This window comes from Periophthalmus magnuspinnatus, chromosome 20, assembly GCF_009829125.3.
Source record: "Periophthalmus magnuspinnatus isolate fPerMag1 chromosome 20, fPerMag1.2.pri, whole genome shotgun sequence".
Taxonomy (NCBI): Eukaryota; Metazoa; Chordata; class Actinopteri; order Gobiiformes; family Gobiidae; genus Periophthalmus; species Periophthalmus magnuspinnatus.
In genome coordinates, this window is record NC_047145.1 from 23,036,753 (window position 1) to 23,056,229 (window position 19,477).

A 19,477-nucleotide genomic window follows, 5' to 3' on the forward strand; every position below is an offset into this window, starting at 1 on the left:
ATTTAGTCCTGGTTTTAGTCCTGGTTTAGTCCTGGTTTTAGTCCTGGTCTAGTCCTGGTTTTAGTCCTGGTTTAGTCCTGGTTTCGTCCTGATTTAGTCCTGGTTTTAGTCCTGGTTTAGTCCTGGTTTTAGTCCTGGTTTAGTCCCAGTTTAGTCCTGGGTTTAGTCCTGGTTTTAGTCCTGGTTTAGTCCCAGTTTAGTCCCAGTTTAGTCCTGGTTTTAGTCCTGGTTTAGTCCTGATTTAGTCCTGGTTTAGTCCAGGTTTAGTCCTGGTTTAGTCCTGGTTTAGTCCTGGTTTAGTCCTGGTTTTAGTCCTGGTCTAGTCCTGGTTTAGTCCTGGTTTTAGTCCTGATTTAGTCCTGGTTTAGTCCTGGTTCCGTCCTGATTTAGTCCTGGTTTTAGTCCTGGTTTAGTCCTGTTTTAGTCCAGGTTTAGTCCTGGTTTCGTCCTGATTTAGTCCTGGTTTTAGTCCTGGTTTAGTCCTGGTTTCGTCCTGATTTAGTCCTGGTTTAGTCCTGGTTTCGTCCTGGTTTAGTCCTGGTTTTAGTCCTGGTTTAGTCCTGTTTTAGTCCAGGTTTAGTCCTGGTTTCGTCCTGATTTAGTCCTGGTTTTAGTCCTGTTTTAGTCCTGGTTTAGTCCACGTTTAGTCCACGTTTAGTCCTGGTTTAGTCCTGGTTTAGTCCCGGTCTGGTTCCTGCAGGAGCGGTGTCTGAGCACAGGGGGCGCTGTGAGACACTTCTCCATTTGCTTGTTTTTTATTTTTTATCTTTTTTTGACCAGTTTCTGTTTCATTGTTCATTTTCAAACTTTCTCTCGGTTAAATCCATGATCTTGTCCGACATCAGAAGCTTTAAAAAACACATTAAACTGAAGTATTACCGGGTCAGATCTGTGGAAAAGCGCTCTGAGTGTCGTGTTACAGATCAGCCCCGGCTCCATCGCGGGGGAACTAATGTAAATGTGTTTAGTGTGAGTTTAATGGACCAGAGGAGACGATCGGACATCAGATCATCACAGACGCTCACGGCGAATGTGGAGGCGCCGCCGTTTAAGCTCCGCCCTCTGACACGACGGAATAATCCACCACAGGAGCAGGACGGTATTTCACAGGAGAAATCAGTTCAGAGGTGAATAAACGCGCACAAACCGCTCAGAAAAGGTTTAAACGCTCATAAAAGTCGATTTCTAATAATGTCGTGGATTTGCTGAATGCCTCTCCCAGCTCTTCACCCTCATTTCACGCCGTTTACCGCCCCGTCTGTGAAAGTCTTTGGGCCAGAAACCCCCACGAACAAAGCACAACGAGCGGCATAAATGACAGATTACCTCGTTGTCATGGTAACCTCATATACTGATATAACACGAGGGAACATTTTGTCATCGGTGTTGATTCGATAGAAGGAAATTGTCAAAATAAAAACTGGATTTGAAGGTGAAGGTGAAAGAATCTGAGCCTCTTGACGACTGAATTTCTTATAAATTGATCCGAGGGCGGAGAACCGGAGAACGACTTGAGAAAACTGGTCAGATCTTGTAAAATGATAATCGGTCCTGTGATGTTTTTGGCGATTTTAACGAACAAATATTGTTTTAGGATCAGCTTCATTCAGACACAGCCTCTCGATCAGTTTTGTTTTCTTCATTTTTACTGAATATGTGACATAAGATACATGGAATTTTAAGTTAAATACTGTCCGACAAAGCAAAGGGCGGAGACTTTGAGGATTTGAATATAAAATATGATTAGTAGAACTGTGACATAATAGTGAAATAAAAACCCCAGGATCATGTAGAGGGTTAATATGAACATTTAAGACCAGAATGAGTCTGAAGCAGCAGAGACAGAGAGAGGACAGATTAAAAACAACAACAAAAAACACTTAAAATAATAATAAAAATAAATAAATAAAAATAAATAAAAAATAATTAAAAAAAATCCGTCAAAATATAAAAAAAACCAACTCAAAATAACAAAAAAAAGAAAGAAAATAAACTAAAATAACAAAAAAAACAACAAAAAATAAATAATAATAGAAATATATTTTTTTTAACTCAGAAAAAATAATAATAATAACATATATGAAAAAAATACAAAAAATAAATAAATAAAAATAAATAATTAACTTAAAATAATAATAATAATAAAAAAAAGAACCCAGGATCATGTAGAGGGTTAATACGAACATTTAAGACCAAAGTGAGTCTGAAGCAGCAGAGACAGAGAGAGGGGACAGATTTTACACAGGAAGTGAATTGGAGGCAGAGTCGATGGAGCAGGAAGTGCGACATGATCACTTCCTGTTTGGAACGTGGCGGCGGCTAGCAGGTTAGCCACGTCCATTTATATAAACAGTCTATGGCGCCTCCTTTCAGGCAAATAGAAGGCAGTGATTGTCAGAACTGAAGACTACAGAACAGCGCCCCCTGCCTGTCAGATCCTCTCAGTCTGAAAACTCTCCTCTTCTCCCTGGTATTTAACACTAGCCCCGCCTCTTCTCCCTTGCATTAAACATTAGACCCGCCTCTTTTTCCTGCCATTAAACACTAGCCCCGCCTCTTCTCCCTGGTATTTAACATTAGACCCGCCTCTTTTTCCTGCCATTAAACACTAGACCCGCCTCTTTCTGGTATTTAACCACTAGCCCCGCCTCTTCTCCCTGGTATTTAACACCAGCTACACAGAATATCTTAGTGTTTTTCCATCGTTTTATCTGTATATTTGTTTTTTTTCTTGACGTTTATGTAAAACACTTTGCTTCAGCTCAAGTTGCTTTAAAGATTCTGTAGAAATAAACTCGAATTAAACTGAAGAAGCCTCTTGGACGAGCAGCGTTTTATTTTTTTGCAAGCAGAAATGAGTGTGTACGCTTTTCAAAGATATTTCAAGGTTTATTCTTAAGGGTCTAAAGTCAAGTGCGTTCTCTTATTCAGTCCAGTGCAGAAAAACCCTCCACTTCTTCCTTGTTGCCCTCCTCACACACGAAACCCCAGTGAAACCTTCGACTGTAAAACGTGTTGTGTAATGAGGCGTTGAGGCTCGGAGCGCGCCTTAAGCCGTGAGACTCAGCACTTTTCCACTTAAGTGTTGTCAAGGTTACTGCGAGTCGAGATCCTAAAGAGGCAGACGCACGAAATATGTCACGGCCCATAAAATACACAGAGCCATATGCAACCGCCGCCATTTTGTGCCATAAAATACTCAGAGCCATATGCAGCCGCCATTTTGTGCCATAAAATACTGAGAAAAATATGCGCCTGCCGCCATTTTGTGCCATAAAATACAGAGACATATCCAACCGCCGCCATTTTGTGCCTTAAAATACACAGAGCTATATGGAACTGCAGCCATTTTGTGCTATAAAATATTCAGAAAAATATGCAGCCGCCATTTTGTGCCAAAAAATACAGAGCCATATGCAACCGCCGCCATTTTGTGCCATAAAATACTGAGAAAAATATGCGCCTGCCGACATTTTGTGCCATAAAATACAGAGACATATCCAACCGCTGCCATTTTGTGCCTTAAAATTCACAGAGCTATATGGAACTGCAGCCATTTTGTGCCATAAAATATTCAGAAAAATGTGCAGCCACTGCCATTTTGTGCCATAAAATACAGAGCCATATGCAACCGCCGCCATTTTGTACCATAAAATACTCAAAAAATATGCACCTGCTGCCATTTTGTGTCATAAAATACTCTGAAAAATATGCACCTGCTGCCATTTTGTGCCAATACCCAGAGCCATAAAGCAGCCACCGCCATTTTGTGCCATAAAATACTCAGAACCATATGCAACTGCCGCCATTTTGTGCCTTGTTTACGTTCAGTCAGTTAACTCCAAGCGTGTAAGAATTAGCCAAATGTTTTATAAATCTACTCGTTCAATCTTGTAGTTGTGTAAAAATCAGGCTGATAGTCGCTCAGTTTGTCTTTTGTCCACTGACCGAAGGTTGGCAGTTTGAATCCCACTGTCGCCATGACCGTTTCCAAAAAGTAGCAGGAAGAACTGATTAAACTGAGTTAGACGGTAACATTTTGAGATATTATTTATAACTTAACTTTGTTTTTGAGTGAAATTTGAGTCTAAACATCAATTTGCCAAAAACTCTGAGTTTGACATTGATTTGAAAGTTCCTGCACAAACTGTAACGTTCTGCGCTAATGTCCTGCTAATGCTAACGACGGAACGTTTGAGAGATTTAGCCACGACTCTGAGAACTGACCGACGAGTCCGACATCAGGTCAGTGACTGAACGGAGGGAAAGAGAGGGAAAGAGAGAGATAGAGCGAGAGAGAGGGAGGGAGAGAAACAGAGAGAGAGAGGGAAACAGAGGGAGAAACAGAGAGAGAAACAGAGAGAGAGGGAGAGAAACAGAGAGAGAGGGAGAGAAACAGAGAGCTCTGATAACTGACCGACAAGTCCAACATCAGGTCAGTGACTGAAAGAACAGAGAGAGAGAGAGGGTGAGAGGAAGAGAGAGGGAGGGAAATGGAGAGAGAGAGAGGGAGAGAGAGAAACAGGGATAACTGACCGAAAAGCCCACATCAACTCACTGAGTGTAAGAACGGAGGGAGAGAGAGAAACAGAGAGAGAAAAGGATGGAGGGAGAGAAACAGAGAGAGAAACGGATGGAGGGAGAGAAACAGAGAGAGAAACGGATGGAGGGAGAGAAACAGAGAGAGAAACAGATGGAGGGAGAGAAACATAGAGAGAAACAGATGGAGGGAGAGAAACAGAGAGAGAGAGGGAAGCAGAGGGAAACAGAAAGAGAGAGGGAAACAGAGGGAGAAACAGAGAGAGGGAGAAACAGAGAGAGGGAGAGGGAGAGAAACAAAGAGCTCTGAGAACTGATTGAAAAGACGTAGAGAAAGAGAGGGAAATGGAGAGAGAAAGAGGGAGAGAGGAAGAGAGAGAGGGGGAAATGGAGAGAGAGAGGGAGGGAGAGAAACAGAGAGGGAAAGAGAGAAACAAAGATACTGACCAAAAATCCTACATCAACCCACTGACTGTAAGATGGAGAGAAAGAAAATGAAGACGGGGAGAAAGAGAAACACAGAGAGAGAAGGAGGAAAAAAGAGCCATGAGGAACTGAGAGAGAAGTGGAGAGAGACATGGGGAGAGAGGGAGAAAGGGGGGAGTAGACAAATGGAACTGACAGATGGAGAGAGGAGAGGGTGAGCGAGAGAAATGGAGAGAGAGAAAATAAAAAAGAGAGAGGGACGGAGGGAAAGAGAAACATGGAACTAACAGGGAGATAGGGAGAGAGAGAAGTGGAGAGGTGAACGAGAGAGGGAGAAATAGTGAGGGAAAGAAAGAGGGAGAGAGAGAGAGAAGGTGACGGGGAGAGAGGAGGAGGATTAAAGAGAGAAAGGGTGAGAGAGGAGTGAAAGATGGAGAGATATGAAACTGAGAGAAAGGAGTGAAAGAGAGAGAGAGAGATATGGAACTGTAAGTTTTTCTAAACAGTCGTAGCTTCGGGCGTTTCTCTGGTTTCAGATGGAGCCTGGTTTTTCTCTCTCTCTGCTCCACTGACCTCTCTCTCTCTTCACTGATCTCTGTCTCTTTCTCGCTCTCTCTGTCTCTCTCTCTTTCTCCACCGATTTCTCTCCCTCTCTGCTCCACTGAATTCAATCTCTTTCTCCACGGACATCTCTCTCTTTCTCTGTCTCTCTTCTTTCTGTCTTGCTTCACTGCTCTCTCTCTCTTCTCTCTCTTTCTGTCTCTTCTCTCTCTTTGTGTCTCTTCTTTCTTTTTGTGTCTCTTCTCTCTCTTTCTCTTTTCTCTCTCTTTCTCTCTTCTCTCTCTCTGTGTCTTTTCTCTCTCTTTCTCTCTCTGTGTCTCTTCTCTCTCACTTATCTCTTTGTGTCTCTTTCTCTCTTTTCTCTCTCTTTGAGTCTCTTCTCTCTTCCCTCTCTTGTCTCTTTCTCTCTATTCTCTCTCTTTCTCTCTCTTTCTTCTCTATTTCTCTCTCTTCTATCTCTTTCTCTCTTCTCTCTCTCTTTCTCTCTCTCCCTTCTCTCTCTCTCTTCTCTCTTTCTCTCTCTATTTCTGTCTCTTCTCTCTCGTCTCTCTCTTTATCTCTTTTCTCTCTTTCTCTCTCTGTGTCTCTTCTCTCTTTTCTCTCTCTTTGTGTCTCTTCTCTCTTTTCTCTCTTTCTCTTCTCTCTCTTTCTATCTCTTCTCTCTCTTTGTTTCTCTTTCTTTCTGTCTTCTCTCTCTTTCGCTCTCTTCTCTCTCTTTCTGTCTCTTCTCTCTCTTGCTATCTCTTCTCTCTCATTTCTCTCTCTTTCTCTCTTTCGCTCTCTTCTCTCTCTTTCTGTTTCTCTCTTCTCTCTCTTTGTGTCTCTTCTCTCTTTTCTCTCTTTCTCTTCTCTCTCTTTCTGTCTCTTCTCTCTTTCTATCTCTTCTCTCTTTTCTCTCTCTTTCTCTCTCTTCTCTCTCTTTCTATTTCTCTCTCTTCTCTCTCTTTCTGTCTTCTCTCTCTTTCTCTCTCTGTGTCTCTTCTCTCTTTCTCTCTTCTCTCTCTTTCTCTCTCTTCTCTCTCTTTGTGTCTCTTTCTCTCTCTTTCTCTCTCTTCTCTCTTTTCTCTCTTCTCTCTCTTTGTGTCTCTTTTCTCTCTTTCTCTCTCTTTGTGTCTCTTCTCTCTTTCTCTCTTCTCTCTCTTTCTCTCTCTTCTCTCTCTTTGTGTCTCTTTCTCTCTCTTTCTCTCTCTTCTGACTGTTCTCGGGCCCATATCCTGCTGTTTCTTGATCTGTTTTTATGTTTTTTTCTCATCACAAACAAACCTGGACTTGTTTTGTTTCATTCATTCTTCCAGAAAACGCTCTGTTTCCTGTTTATTTTTTTATATTTTTTTTGTGGGGGGCCCCGTTTAAGCCTTCTCGCCCCGGGGCCCCCACATTCCTGCCGACGGCCCTGCTCACTTCACAGTCGCATGTGAAAGTTTCGAAAGCTGTATATTCTGCGAAAGCGTCATCGTAAAACCTTCCAAATAAAAAAAGAATCCAACATTTTTATATGATTGCATAAAAATATGTTAAGTATAATTGATTTTACAGCGGAGCAGCCGGCGAACTTTAGCCAACTCGGCGCGGCCTCGACTCCGCGGCGTTTTAAAGAGCGAGCGTGGGGTTTGCGGAGGCGCGGCGTGTACCTGAGCGAGTCTGATTTCCAACACAAACAGGGTCCAGCTGTATTTGGCTCCGCGTCGCGCTCGTCTCATTACCGTTGCCATGCCGACACGTCAGCGCGGGATCAAAGACGCGAGGGGGAGACGGGGAATTCCGCGCGCACACACGGACCCGTTTAAGGACGCACAAACGCGAGTCAGATGGGATGGGGCTGTTTTTAATATCACATTTAAAAACTACTACGAATCCGAGTGTCATTTTGAACGTTGTGAGTCCATTAAGTGCGTCAAGTGTTTTCATTATCACGCAGCTGTTTCTGTGCCATTACCCGCGCGGACGGATTAGCATTTCAATGTGACCATCTGCATGTGAAAGTTTTTAAATATTCTCTCGCCAACTTCTGTCACTGAAGACGCTTTTATCGACCGACGGTTTAAATTCACAGCAATTTGTTTAGTGTTTTGTTAAATTTAGAAATCGGGTTGAACAAATGACGGAAAAGCTTTTGTTGAAACAGAAAACAAACACGTGTATCGGCTGAGAAATGTTATTAGCGCTAATGCTACAATGCTAACACAATATGAAGTCGGTATGTCTTTGGCTAGCAGTTTTGGAAACGCCTAAACATCTCTCGTCCATCTCCTCGCACAGATTCACGTTTGCGGTTATGGTTAAAGGTGTATTACGTAACTTTTTTAGTCAAGGCTCCACCTCCTGTTTGTTTCCACGGAGCTCGAATGTTCATTACCGGTGTTTTTATTGCTCAAATAAACCTTAAAACATGCATTATTACTGGGAGTGGGCTCGCCGCTCCACAGAGCTGACCCGTAACGTGGCCTCTGGAGTCTCCGTGGAGATAGAAAAGTTTAATGTCATACTGTGGAACATTCCAGGAAACCCAATATACGTCGTCGGTGATGAATACAAGCAGGTGTCAGGCCCTCCGTAAAAAAAAGTTACGTACAAAAGCTGCGATACTGCACTTTTCAGGTATCGATATCGGCGAGTCCTCAGGTCAAATCACCGATCTGATACCACTCTGTATTTTTCCAGAGCTGTAGATGTGAGCACTGCCACTGTTGATGTCGATGGCTAATGCTAATGCCCAGAGCTAAAGGTTAAATACAGACTGTGGAGGCTCCGCGGACACGTAAACCACGCTAATGCTAAAAGAAAAAATAAAACACGCTAATGCTAAAAGAAAAAATAAAACACGCTAATGCTAAAAGAAAAAATAAAACACGCTAATGCTAAAAGAAAAGATAAAACACGCTAATGCTAAAAGAAAAAATAAAACACACTAATGCTAAAAGAAAAAATAAAACACGCTAATGCTAAAAGAAAAAATAAAACACGCTAATGCTAAAAGAAAAAATAAAACACGCTAATGCTAAAAGAAAAGATAAAACACGCTAATGCTAAAAGAAAAGATAAAACACGCTAATGCTTAAAGAAAAAGAACAGGCTAATGCTAAAAGAAAAGATAAAACACGCTAATGCTAAAAGAAAAAGAACAGGCTAATGCTAAAAGAAAAGATAAAACACGCTAATGCTAAAAGAAAAAATAAAACACGCTAATGCTAAAAGAAAAAATAAAACACGCTAATGCTAAAAGAAAAAATAAAACACGGTAATGCTAAAAGAAAAAATAAAACACGCTAATGCTAAAAGAAAAGATAAAACACGCTAATGCTAAAAGAAAAGATAAAACACGCTAATGCTAAAAGAAAAGATGTTTACGTTAGCTCTGTAATACCTTCACTTAGCCTTTGGAGTGGACGTGCGGCTCGGAGAAATAATTATAGAGAATGCAGCCCGACGACAGCGCTAACTCGTCAACGGCTCGGCAATGGCGCTAACTCGGCATCGGCGGTAACTCGTCAACAGCGATAACTTGGCAAAGGCTCTAAACTTGGCAAACGTGTTAACTCGACAACGCCGCTAACTCGGCAACATCGCTAGCTCGGCAGAGACGCTAACTCAGCAACGGCGTTAACTCAGCAAAGGTACTAACTCTGCACCGTCTCTAACTCGTCAACGCTGCTAACTCTGCAACGGCGCTAACACGTCCTTTTCTGTCCTCTGCGTAATTAGCCATGTGCTCTGAGGATGAGGTGTTTTTCCAGACCTCACTGATGTTTTTATCCTCACTCTGTGGCACAAAGTGAAAGTGAAAGTGAAAGTGTTTAAATCAGCACAACTCACCATCAGGACCGTTACACGTCTGACTCTGACACTTTAGCCTCAAAATCTCATTTATTCTGTCGATGTTCTTTAGAGACAGACTTTTACTAGAGTCACTGGACAGGCATCGGTATCGGCATCGGTAGCGGCATCGGTATCGGATCAAAAATATCATCGTAACAGCACTATTTTAAAGTGTGCGCCTACAAACACAGTTATTTACAAATGCAGCGTTTTACTTCCACGTTAGCGCGCTCCGCTGTTTAACTGCCCACTTAGCTAATCAACGCCGTTAGCACGTATAGCTACATTTAATACTACCTCCCAATCAAGCTACGTCCTGAATGCTAATTAGCCGTACTTAGCCGCTCCAGTAAAGATGCTATTAAGTTATCAAAGTGTTTTTTTGTCTGGAGTCTGTAGTTTTTTCATCTTTGCGTTTATATTAATGCCACAACATGGAACATGGCTGTTTAGCAGAGGCTGTAACTGGTTTCTGATTTGTTTCACTGCGGGGAGAATGAGAATGATGCTGCTTGTGTTTGTGTGTTCGTGTGTTTGTGTGTCGTGTGTGTTTGTGTGTTTGTGTGTGTTTGTGTGTTTGTGTGTGTTTGTGTGTCGTGTGTGTTTGTGTGTGTTTGTGTGTGTTTGTGTGTGTCGTGTGTGTTTGTGTGCGTTTGTGTGTGTCGTGTGTGTTTGTGTGTGTTTGTGTGTTTGTGTGTGTTTGTGTGTCGTGTGTGTTTGTGTGTTTGTGCGTTTGTGTGTTTGTGTGTGTTTGTGTGTCGTGTGTGTTTGTGTGTTTGTGCGTTTGTGTGTTTGTGTGTGTTTGTGTGTTTGTGTGTTTGTGCGTTTGTGTGTTTGTGTGTGTTTGTGTGTCGTGTGTGTTTGTGTGTGTTTGTGTGTCGTGTGTGTTTGTGTGTTTGTGTGTGTCGTGTGTGTGTTTGTGTGTGTTTGTGTGTCGTTTGTGTCGTGTGTGTTTGTGTGTGTCATGTGTGTTTGTGTGTGTCGTGTGTGTTTGTGTGTTTGTGTGCGTGGCTCCGGCGTCAGGACGACATAATGCTGATCATTGAGCTAACATTAGCATCGCGGCGCTAATGTTCAGAGCAGCTGCGTCAGTCTGAGATAAAGGAAGAGAAATGAGTGAGAGAGAAACAGGAAGTACACAGGAAGTACACAGGAAGTACACAGGAAGTACACAGGAAGTACACAGGAAGTACACGAGAAGTACACAGAAAGTACACCGGAAGTACACAAGAAGTACACAGAAAGTACACAGAAAGTACACAAGAAGTACACAGAAAGTACACAGAAAGTACACAGGAAGTACACAAGAAGTACACAGAAAGTACACAGAAAGTACACAGGAAGTACACAAGAAGTACACAGAAAGTACACAGGAAGTACACAAGAAGTACACAAGAAGTACACAAGAAGTACACAAAAAGTACACAGACTCAGTGCAGGGAGAATACTTTCACATTGTGTCTAGTACCTGCATTAATATTATAAAAATACAACTTTTACATCAAGAGAAGGAAAAACATCACACTCACACAAACGCAGTATTTTTTGTGTTTTTATACAAACAGCAGATTGTGCGACCGTGGCTCAGTTGGTAGAGCGTGTGCCCACTGATCTGAAGGTGGACAGTTCAAATCCCGCTCTGTGTTAATGTCGTTGGTCGAGTGAGTCAGATCCAGTGACCCGCAGGTTGTCGGTGCGATTCCAGCTCCCACAGGTGAACGCTGCTGTTGTGTCATTGGGCAAGACACTTAACCCCCCGTGTGTGTGTGAACGGGGGAGTGGAGCGTTCAGTGTCTTGAAGTAGAAAAATGTTGTATAAATGTGACAATTTAAAGTCTATAATCGTAAAAGTAAAAGCGTGAAAAAATGTACTGAAGTAAAAGTATTTAAGTACCCGTGCAACAAATGAACACTTTTAACTACTTTGAACTACTTTTAAAGCGTAAATGTACAGACTGATTCATACTTTGTTCAACAGTAACAATATAAAAGTATTTCTTCATTTTTCTGATTAATTTCGTGTATTTATTTTTATTTATTTACTTTTGTTTTGCTCAAACCCGTAGTTTAAACTTGAAACATGGAAAAAAATAATAATCCCTTAAATCACATGAAAAGTACTTTTACTTTTACTTTTACTTTTCAGTCCAGTTCAAAAACGTAGTGGAGTAGAAAGTACAGATACTGCTCTCAAATACAGTGAAGACAAAGTAAAAAGTACACAGTGTAACATGTACTTAAGTAGAATTTTACTTCCATCACTGGCTAAAACTACTACTTTAACAACCAAATCCTTGATGTACTAATACTGCAAAGACGAGTATTTGCAGTATTTTTATTCAACCCCATTCTGTGACAGCGCGCGCCCTTGAACCAGGAGTTTCCCAGTTCTAGTCCCGGTCCTCTCTCTTTATCTTCACTTTATCAGGAGAAAACGTGATTCTCTAAACGTCGCCGCCGCTACGAGCTCGGCGTCGTTTTATTTATTCACGTGTTTGTTATAAATGACGTCAAAATCATCTCGCTGTCGCCACCGCACGGAGACGATCTCGCTGTTGTTGATGAACTTTAAAGTCGGCAGCGGCTCCGTTCCCCTTAGGGCCACGGCACTAATTATCTATAATCCCAGTCGTACGTATGTGAGGCGCTAATGAGCCGGCCCCCGCTGTTTTGGCCCCTCCCTCGGCGCTCCGGGCCGTGACATTAGCCCGACACGTGCGCGGGCCTCAGCTGTCGCCACGGCAGCCGCTCATTGATTGGGTAATGCTGCGAAATAGACCATCGTTTCTACTTTGTCACAATCACGAGCGTCTGGGATGTTAGCGGCGATAATGGCGAGCACTCAGACGCAACGACGGGGACGGCAACATCTTCAGTTTGATTTATTTTAACTTAAAGCGGCTTTTTCTGATCTATGTTTTAATGTTTCCTCGTCACAAACAGACTGGAGTTGTGTTTTGTTTCATTTATTATTAGTCTGTCACATCTACAAAGCTCAAAACGCGACGTTCCACCTTGTGATGTCATCAAGTGGTAGTTTTTAAGTTAGCATCCATCTTTCATCCTTTGTTCAGTAGATATTGGCGATTCTAGGACTGAAATGATCCAAATGATTCTAGAAATGAAGGTGTGTGGAGTTTAAAAACACAGTGGAGCACTTCCTGTATCACCACATGATGACATCACAAGGTGGGACAGAGCGTTTTCAGTTTGAGAGAAGAACATAAATCAGAAAATTACTTAAAAAGCCCATATTATCTCTGTTCTAATGTCGTTTCCTCGTCACAAACAGACCTGGAGTTGTGTTTTGTTTCATTCTCACATGTTTAACGCACAAACCTGCAGAAAACACTCTGTTCCACCTTGTGATGTCATCATGTGGTGATACAGGAAGTGCTCCACTGTGTTTTTAAACTCCACACACCTTCATTTATAGAATCATTTGGATCATTTCAGTCCTGGAGTTGTCTCTTATCTCGACTGAACTGAAGGTAAAAAGGAGGAGTTAACATGAAAACTACCACTTGATGACATCACAAGGTGGAACAGAGCGTTTTGAGCTTTGGAGATGTGACAGACTAATAATAAATGAAACAAAACACAACTCCAGGTCTGTTTTTGAGGAGGAAACAGTGTTAGAACATGGATTAAAGCTACAAGAGTCAGTTTTATGTGATATAAGACATTTTAAACATGCTCTGTTCCACCTTGTGATGTCATCAAGTGGTAGTTTCCAAGTTAACAGCTCATTTTTTTTCCTTTAGTTCAGTAGAAATTTGGTAATTCCAGGACTGAAATGATCCAAATGATTCTAGAAATGAAGGTGTGTGGAGTTTAAAAACACAGCGGAGCACTTCCTGTATCGCCACTTGATGACATCACAAGGTGGAACAGAGCGTTTTGAGCTTTGGAGATGTGACAGACTAATAATAAATTAAACAAAACACAACTCCAGGTCTGTTTTTGAGGAGGAAACAGCGTTAGAACATGGATTAAAGCTACAAGAGTCAGTTTTGTGTGATATAGCGCCTTTTAAGGAAATGAAAAATGAAATCTAAGTATAAATCTTGTATCTTTTTAACCTGCACTTCTGGTTTAGCCGAGAGCGGGAGCTTAGAAACATGTAGCTAACAGCGTAGCTAACAATAATGGAGAACAAAAACCCCAGGATCATTTTAGAGCGGGTTAATACGAACATTTAAGACCAAAATAACAAGTAGAAGTGACACAGTTTTTCAATAGAAACTGAACTGGAGCCAGAGTCGATGGAGCCAGAAGTGCGCACATGATCACTTCCTGTTTAGAATGCGGCGCTAGCAGGTTAGCGACGTCCATTTACATCCACAGTCACCTTAACTTGAACTTTTCTGAAAAATACTCAATACTTGCTATCGCTAACATCCAAAACTCGCTTTACAATAGAAACAGATGGCGCAGAAATAAAAAATAAACGCTCAAATCCAACCGTGACATTATAAATTGTGTTGCTAACAAACAACAAATGATGCTTGAAACTAAACCCGCGTCTTCTCGTACTCGACCTGTCTTAGTCAATGTAACGTCAATGTAAGAACGCGCTTTAAAAAATCCCCTAAAACCCGCTAACGCTAACGCCGTACAGAATCACACTTTGACAATTTCTCCTCCCTTCAGCCTCGGGTCCTCGCTCTGGCCGCGGTCGAGCTCGTCACGTTAAGTGGCTCTGGCTGCGGTCGAGCTCGTCTCCGCGGGTTTGGCAGCGAGCGCCGTGACTCCACCGCGCAGTCAGGCCAGGACACATGGAGCTGGGGACGAGGACTCGACAACAATACACAAAGATCCGCACAAACGCGACAAAAATCCACGCTGTTGTGTGGGCAGGGGGCTGGTGTTTTTGTAAATGTGGATCTCTCTCCTTCTGCTGTCGCCGTAGCACCAAATCCACAGCTATTTTCACCCAAAACAACCGGATCGCACCAGTCGCTCGCAAAACAGTTTAATACAGTCGACGTTTTGGGGGCTGTAGTCGTTTTGTTGTGAGGAGTTTCAGGTCAGGATGTGTTTGTACTGACCCCTGACCCCTGACCCCACGAACGCAGAAAAAAACATTTATTTCTCAAGATAAAATGGGAAACGGTCACTTTTTTCTACAGATTTTACAGCTTCAAGGGACTGAAAGTGTTTTACATCAAGAAAACGCTCACATTTTCACACAACGGAGCAGGGCCGGTCCCAGCTCTCAGGGGGCCCGAAGCTGAATTTGTGTTTGGGACCCCCACATTTGACAACATTCTGACTCTACTCTCATCACGCTGATCAATTAAATCTTATTATTTGTGTTTATATCAGACTGAAAACATCCAAAATATCACAACGACTAAAGCCACAAAAACAGAAAACAAACGTATAAAATAAAACAATAGAAAAGGGGCTGAGATTTTTGAAATTCTAGACGTTTTTTCCTTGTTTCTGTTGGATTTTAATGTGTTCCAGTTGGCGACAGTGTTTCTTACATTTACATTTTGTCGGGTCCTCGCTCCGGTGTAAACACAGAGCTGCCCTCACCTCTGCCCGACTCAAAAAAAACGCAGCAGCAGAGATTTTACTACTTTAAATCTAAACAAATCGGTTGAGAGGGATATTTGAGCTGCTGTAAACTCACCAGCCCTGTGTCCAATAAAACTTTATACATTATATTATTTGTAATATAAATGTACGAGCTCTTGGGGGCCCCCTGCTGGACTCGGGGCCCTCAGCAGCTGCTCAGTCTGCTTATAGTCTGAACCGGCCCTGGGTTGGTGTTGTTTCTTCTGGCTCAATCCGTGATGTTTACGTCGACAGCTGGATTCAAACTGCCAAGCCTCGGATCAGTGGGCAAACGCTCTACCAACTGAGCCGCTGATGTATTTGGGCTGTAGTTGTTCTGTTGTTTTGTACTGACCTCACGCTGACCTCGACATCAGAACAGCTGTCAAACGACCAGAATAACACGTTTATTTCTCAAAATGAACAAACCTGAAGCTCAGTGGAAGCAGCAGAGACACAGGTCTGAAAAAACTAAACATTAATGAAAGAAAATACGAAAACACGAAAACACGAAAACACAAAAACACGAAAACACAAAAACACGAAAACACGACAACACGGCGGATTTACAGAAGATGTGCAGCTTTCAACAGTTCTGTGTTTACACTTAGTTTGGTCCTGGTCTAGTCCTGATTTAGTCCTGGTTGAGTCAAGGTTTATTACCAGAGACTGACCCAGATTGGTCCTGATGTAGACTTTGTTTGATTCTGTTCTAGTCCTGGTCCAGTCCTGGTCCAGTCCTGGTCCAGTCCTGGTCCAGTCCTGGTCCAGTCCTGGTCCAGTCCTGGTCTAATTCTGGTCTAGTCCTGGTCTAGTTCTGGTCTAGTCCTGGTTTAGTCACAGTTTATCACCAAACATTGACCCAGTTTAGTCCTGATGTAGACTTGGCTTGATCCTGTCCTGGTTTAGTCCTAGTCTAGTCCTGGTCTGGTCCTGGTCTAGTCTAAGTTTATAACCAAAGACTGACCTAGTTTAGTCCTGATATAGACTTTGGTTATAAACCTCGACTAGACCAGGGCTTAACCAGCACTAAACCAAGACCAAACAAAGATTGACCTAGTTTAGTCCTGATGTAGATTTGGTTTGGTCCTCTTTTAGTCCTGGTTTAGTCCTGGTCTAGTCGAGTTTTATTACCAGAGATTGATCCAGTTTAGTCCTGATGTAGACTTGGCTTGGTCCTGTTCTGGTCCTGTTCTGGTCCTGTTCTGGTCCTGTTCTGGTCCTGTTCTGGTCCTGTTCTAGTCCTTGTCTGGTCCTGGTCTGGTCCTGGTCTGGTCCTGGTCTGGTCCTTGTCTGGTCCTGTTCTAGTCCTGTTCTGGTCCTGTTCTGGTCCTGGTCTGGTCCTTGTCTGGTCCTGTTCTAGTCCTGTTCTGGTCCTGTTCTGGTCCTGGTCTAGTCCTGTTCTAGTCCTGGTCTGGTCTGGTCCTGTTCTGGTCCTGTTCTGGTGTGTGTGGCGTGGACCTGTGCGCCGGGACGTCCCGCTCCCTCCTCTGTCCATTACACTCACAGACACATTCACACGACGTCGTCCAGCTCCGTCTCGCTTCTGGCGCACGAAGCAAACGCCGTCAGCTCTGAGGCCACCCGTACGACGATAATGTAATATCTTCTCAAGCAGGTTCCTCGTTTTACTTCTGTTTTTCCCAGCAAATGTTCACTTTTTTTGCGAACGCTCCCAGATTCCCATCGGGGGATTGCGGGGGAAACGTTTGGAGAGGAGCGGAGATCGGACTAACGATGATGGAACAGGTTTGGCGCGTGTGGACGGGGGTTTGTATGAAGCCTCCTGAGATGTTCTGGGGATAATGTCTTCATGATACTGAACCGTTGAAGAAACAGATCCCAACACGTGCGAGCTCCATGTGGTTTCGTTCATTTCTACGGACGTTTTTATCTTTTGATTTCACAGGCACCTCATTAATTAAGCTTCGGTTTTGCAGGAATTGTCTTCTACGAAAAAAATGAAGGATTTCAACACAGGATCCAAACGATTTGTTCCATAACCGAACTCGGGTCATAATATTATCACTGAAAAAGATGAATTGAGACGATTTAAGAAGGAAAAGTATTTCATTTTGAGCTTTTTCCATCACTATAAACTGATTCTTACTCGGCCCGGACAAGAAACTCCACCTCGTTTCCATGGAAATATCGTTTCTTTGGCTAAAATATTCCACAGTGTGACATAAATCCTATATATTTATGATGAATGTGTCGAAGTATTGCTTTAACTTTCTATTTACCGTAAATTTGGGACTATAGAGCGCGCCTGAATATGAGCCGCACCAGCTGAATGTGAAAAGAAAATCAGGTTTTTGTGTCGTAACATGTGACATTTACACAGAAAGACGACGCACAGAAGGTTTTTTTTTTGTTTTAATTTAGGAACTTTTTTAATTTAGGACTTTTTTTTTCTTTTTGTTTTTTTAACTGTGTCTAAAAAGCATCAGTTCATCTTTCCCCATGTCCCACTTTTGCATTTACTGTTAGAGCGCCCCCCAGTGGCCGTTAGGCAGTAAAAATCTATAAATTAGCCGCAGGTTTCAGAGCGTGGGAAAAAAAGTAGCGGTTTATAGTCCGAAATTTACGGTAATCATAATAACAATGACGCCGTAGTTTTATTTAGCGCTTATCTGTGAAATTAAACCCTCCGACCAACAGTAACACTAACGCACACGCCGCTTTCATACTAGACAATGTGCGTGACGTGTTTCGCCTGAGGACACGATGGCGTTTTTGCCTCTAGCGCCCCCCTGTGGCACCTGATATTCCCTGCGGTCTCACGTCTAAGTCCTGACCAGACCCTGCGTAGTTTCTGACGAGATCGGACTTTGACGAGGAGGTTTTGGGCTCAGTCCGTTCTAATTTTCATGGAAGTTTTTATTATTTATTATTTATTATTTATTATTTATTATTTATTATTTATTATTTATTATTTATTATTTATTATTTATTATTTATTAGAAATGTGTTTATTTCAGAATATATTTTATTTTGAAGGGCACAATTTTGACAGGACAAAATTTGAAATGTTTCCAACAATTTACATTCTTTTTTTTTAGCATTTCAACATGTGCACGACCCGTCAAAAGTTTGGACAGCAACAGTGTTTGTTTTTTATTTTTATTTATTTTATTTAGTGGCTCAGTTGGTAGAGCGCTTGCCCAGTGAATTGAAGATTAGCGGTTCGAATCCAGCTCTTGACATAACCCTTTACCATTTACACACAATTGCATCAAATATAATAATAATTCCCTATATTTTACTTCACATATTTGACATCTGGTGTTTGTTTTTACTACTTTTTACATTTTTTATAAAGAAAAAAACGAAGCAAAACACCGAGAGGCTGTGTCCGCACTTTTCCCTGGCTGCGTATCTTCATCCATTTGATTTATTAAATGAAGACACCGCTTTTTACTCTTGTTATTTTTCAACATAATAATTCTTCAGACCGATGTTTAAGTTCTGCCCCGCCGCGACGCCAGCCCCAGCCTTTAGGTGGAGCATTTCCTGATGACCTACATAACGTTACTTTGGGGAAATGGTCCGATTGTGTCTCTGGAGCGCACTAATATTTGCACAGTTTTGTTGTGGTTTGGGCCGCTCTCATTTTTGGCCAAGTACAAAGAGTTGAGTGAATCGGAATTGGTCCCCGCTGACCCGTCTCCCCGACAGAACAGCTCCCGTGTTTGTGTGCGCGTTACAAACTGACCCCAGAGTCCGCGCCGCCAACGGGATCTCACAATATTTTCCGAAGGAGATGGAACTGTTAGTCTTTTTTTTGCCTTTTGTGACAAGGGTTTTTCTTGTGAACTAATGGAACAGATGGAGGAGTGTGGTTCAGTGAGGCGCTGGTCCCAGACAGAGGAGATTAGTGGGTCAGGACGAGGATCTGACCAGGGACAGTGGAACACGGGACACAGAGAACATTTGTTAATAATTTACTTTATTAAAAATGTTCAGTTTTTTAATTTCGTCTCATCTGTAAATCATCGTAAGTTCAGAGGAAACAGAGACATTACGAGACTTAATATTTATATGGATGGAAACAATGGACTTTATAAAGAAGTGACGTCACCACAGCGTTTAGCTCCAGTCAAATGAAGCTAAACGAGGCTAGCGGCTATAGCGGCTAATTTGGATTCTGACCGTGAATATCACAGCAACAAAAGAGCCAATTCAGAGCGAGGGTGTGGAAGGTAACGCCCCTGCAGCGCTGGTTTAACAGAGAGAGGGCGCTTAGCAACGCTGTCAATCAAACCTGTCGCTAACGCTAACAGGAGCAACCTCGAGGAAAGAAGGACCTGATTTGTCTGTTATTAATGTTCAGATCTTGATTTACAGACACAATAGTGAAATAAAAACCCCAGGATCATGTAGAGGGTTAATACGAACATTTAAGACCAGAATGAGTCTGAAGCAGCAGAGACAGAGAGAGGAGACAGTTTTTCCACAAAAAAAAATAAAATAAAATAATCTAAATAACAAAAAAAAAAAAAAAAAAAAAAAAAAACTCAAAATAACTAAAAAAGTGTAATAAAAATAACAAAAAAAACCTCTCAAAATA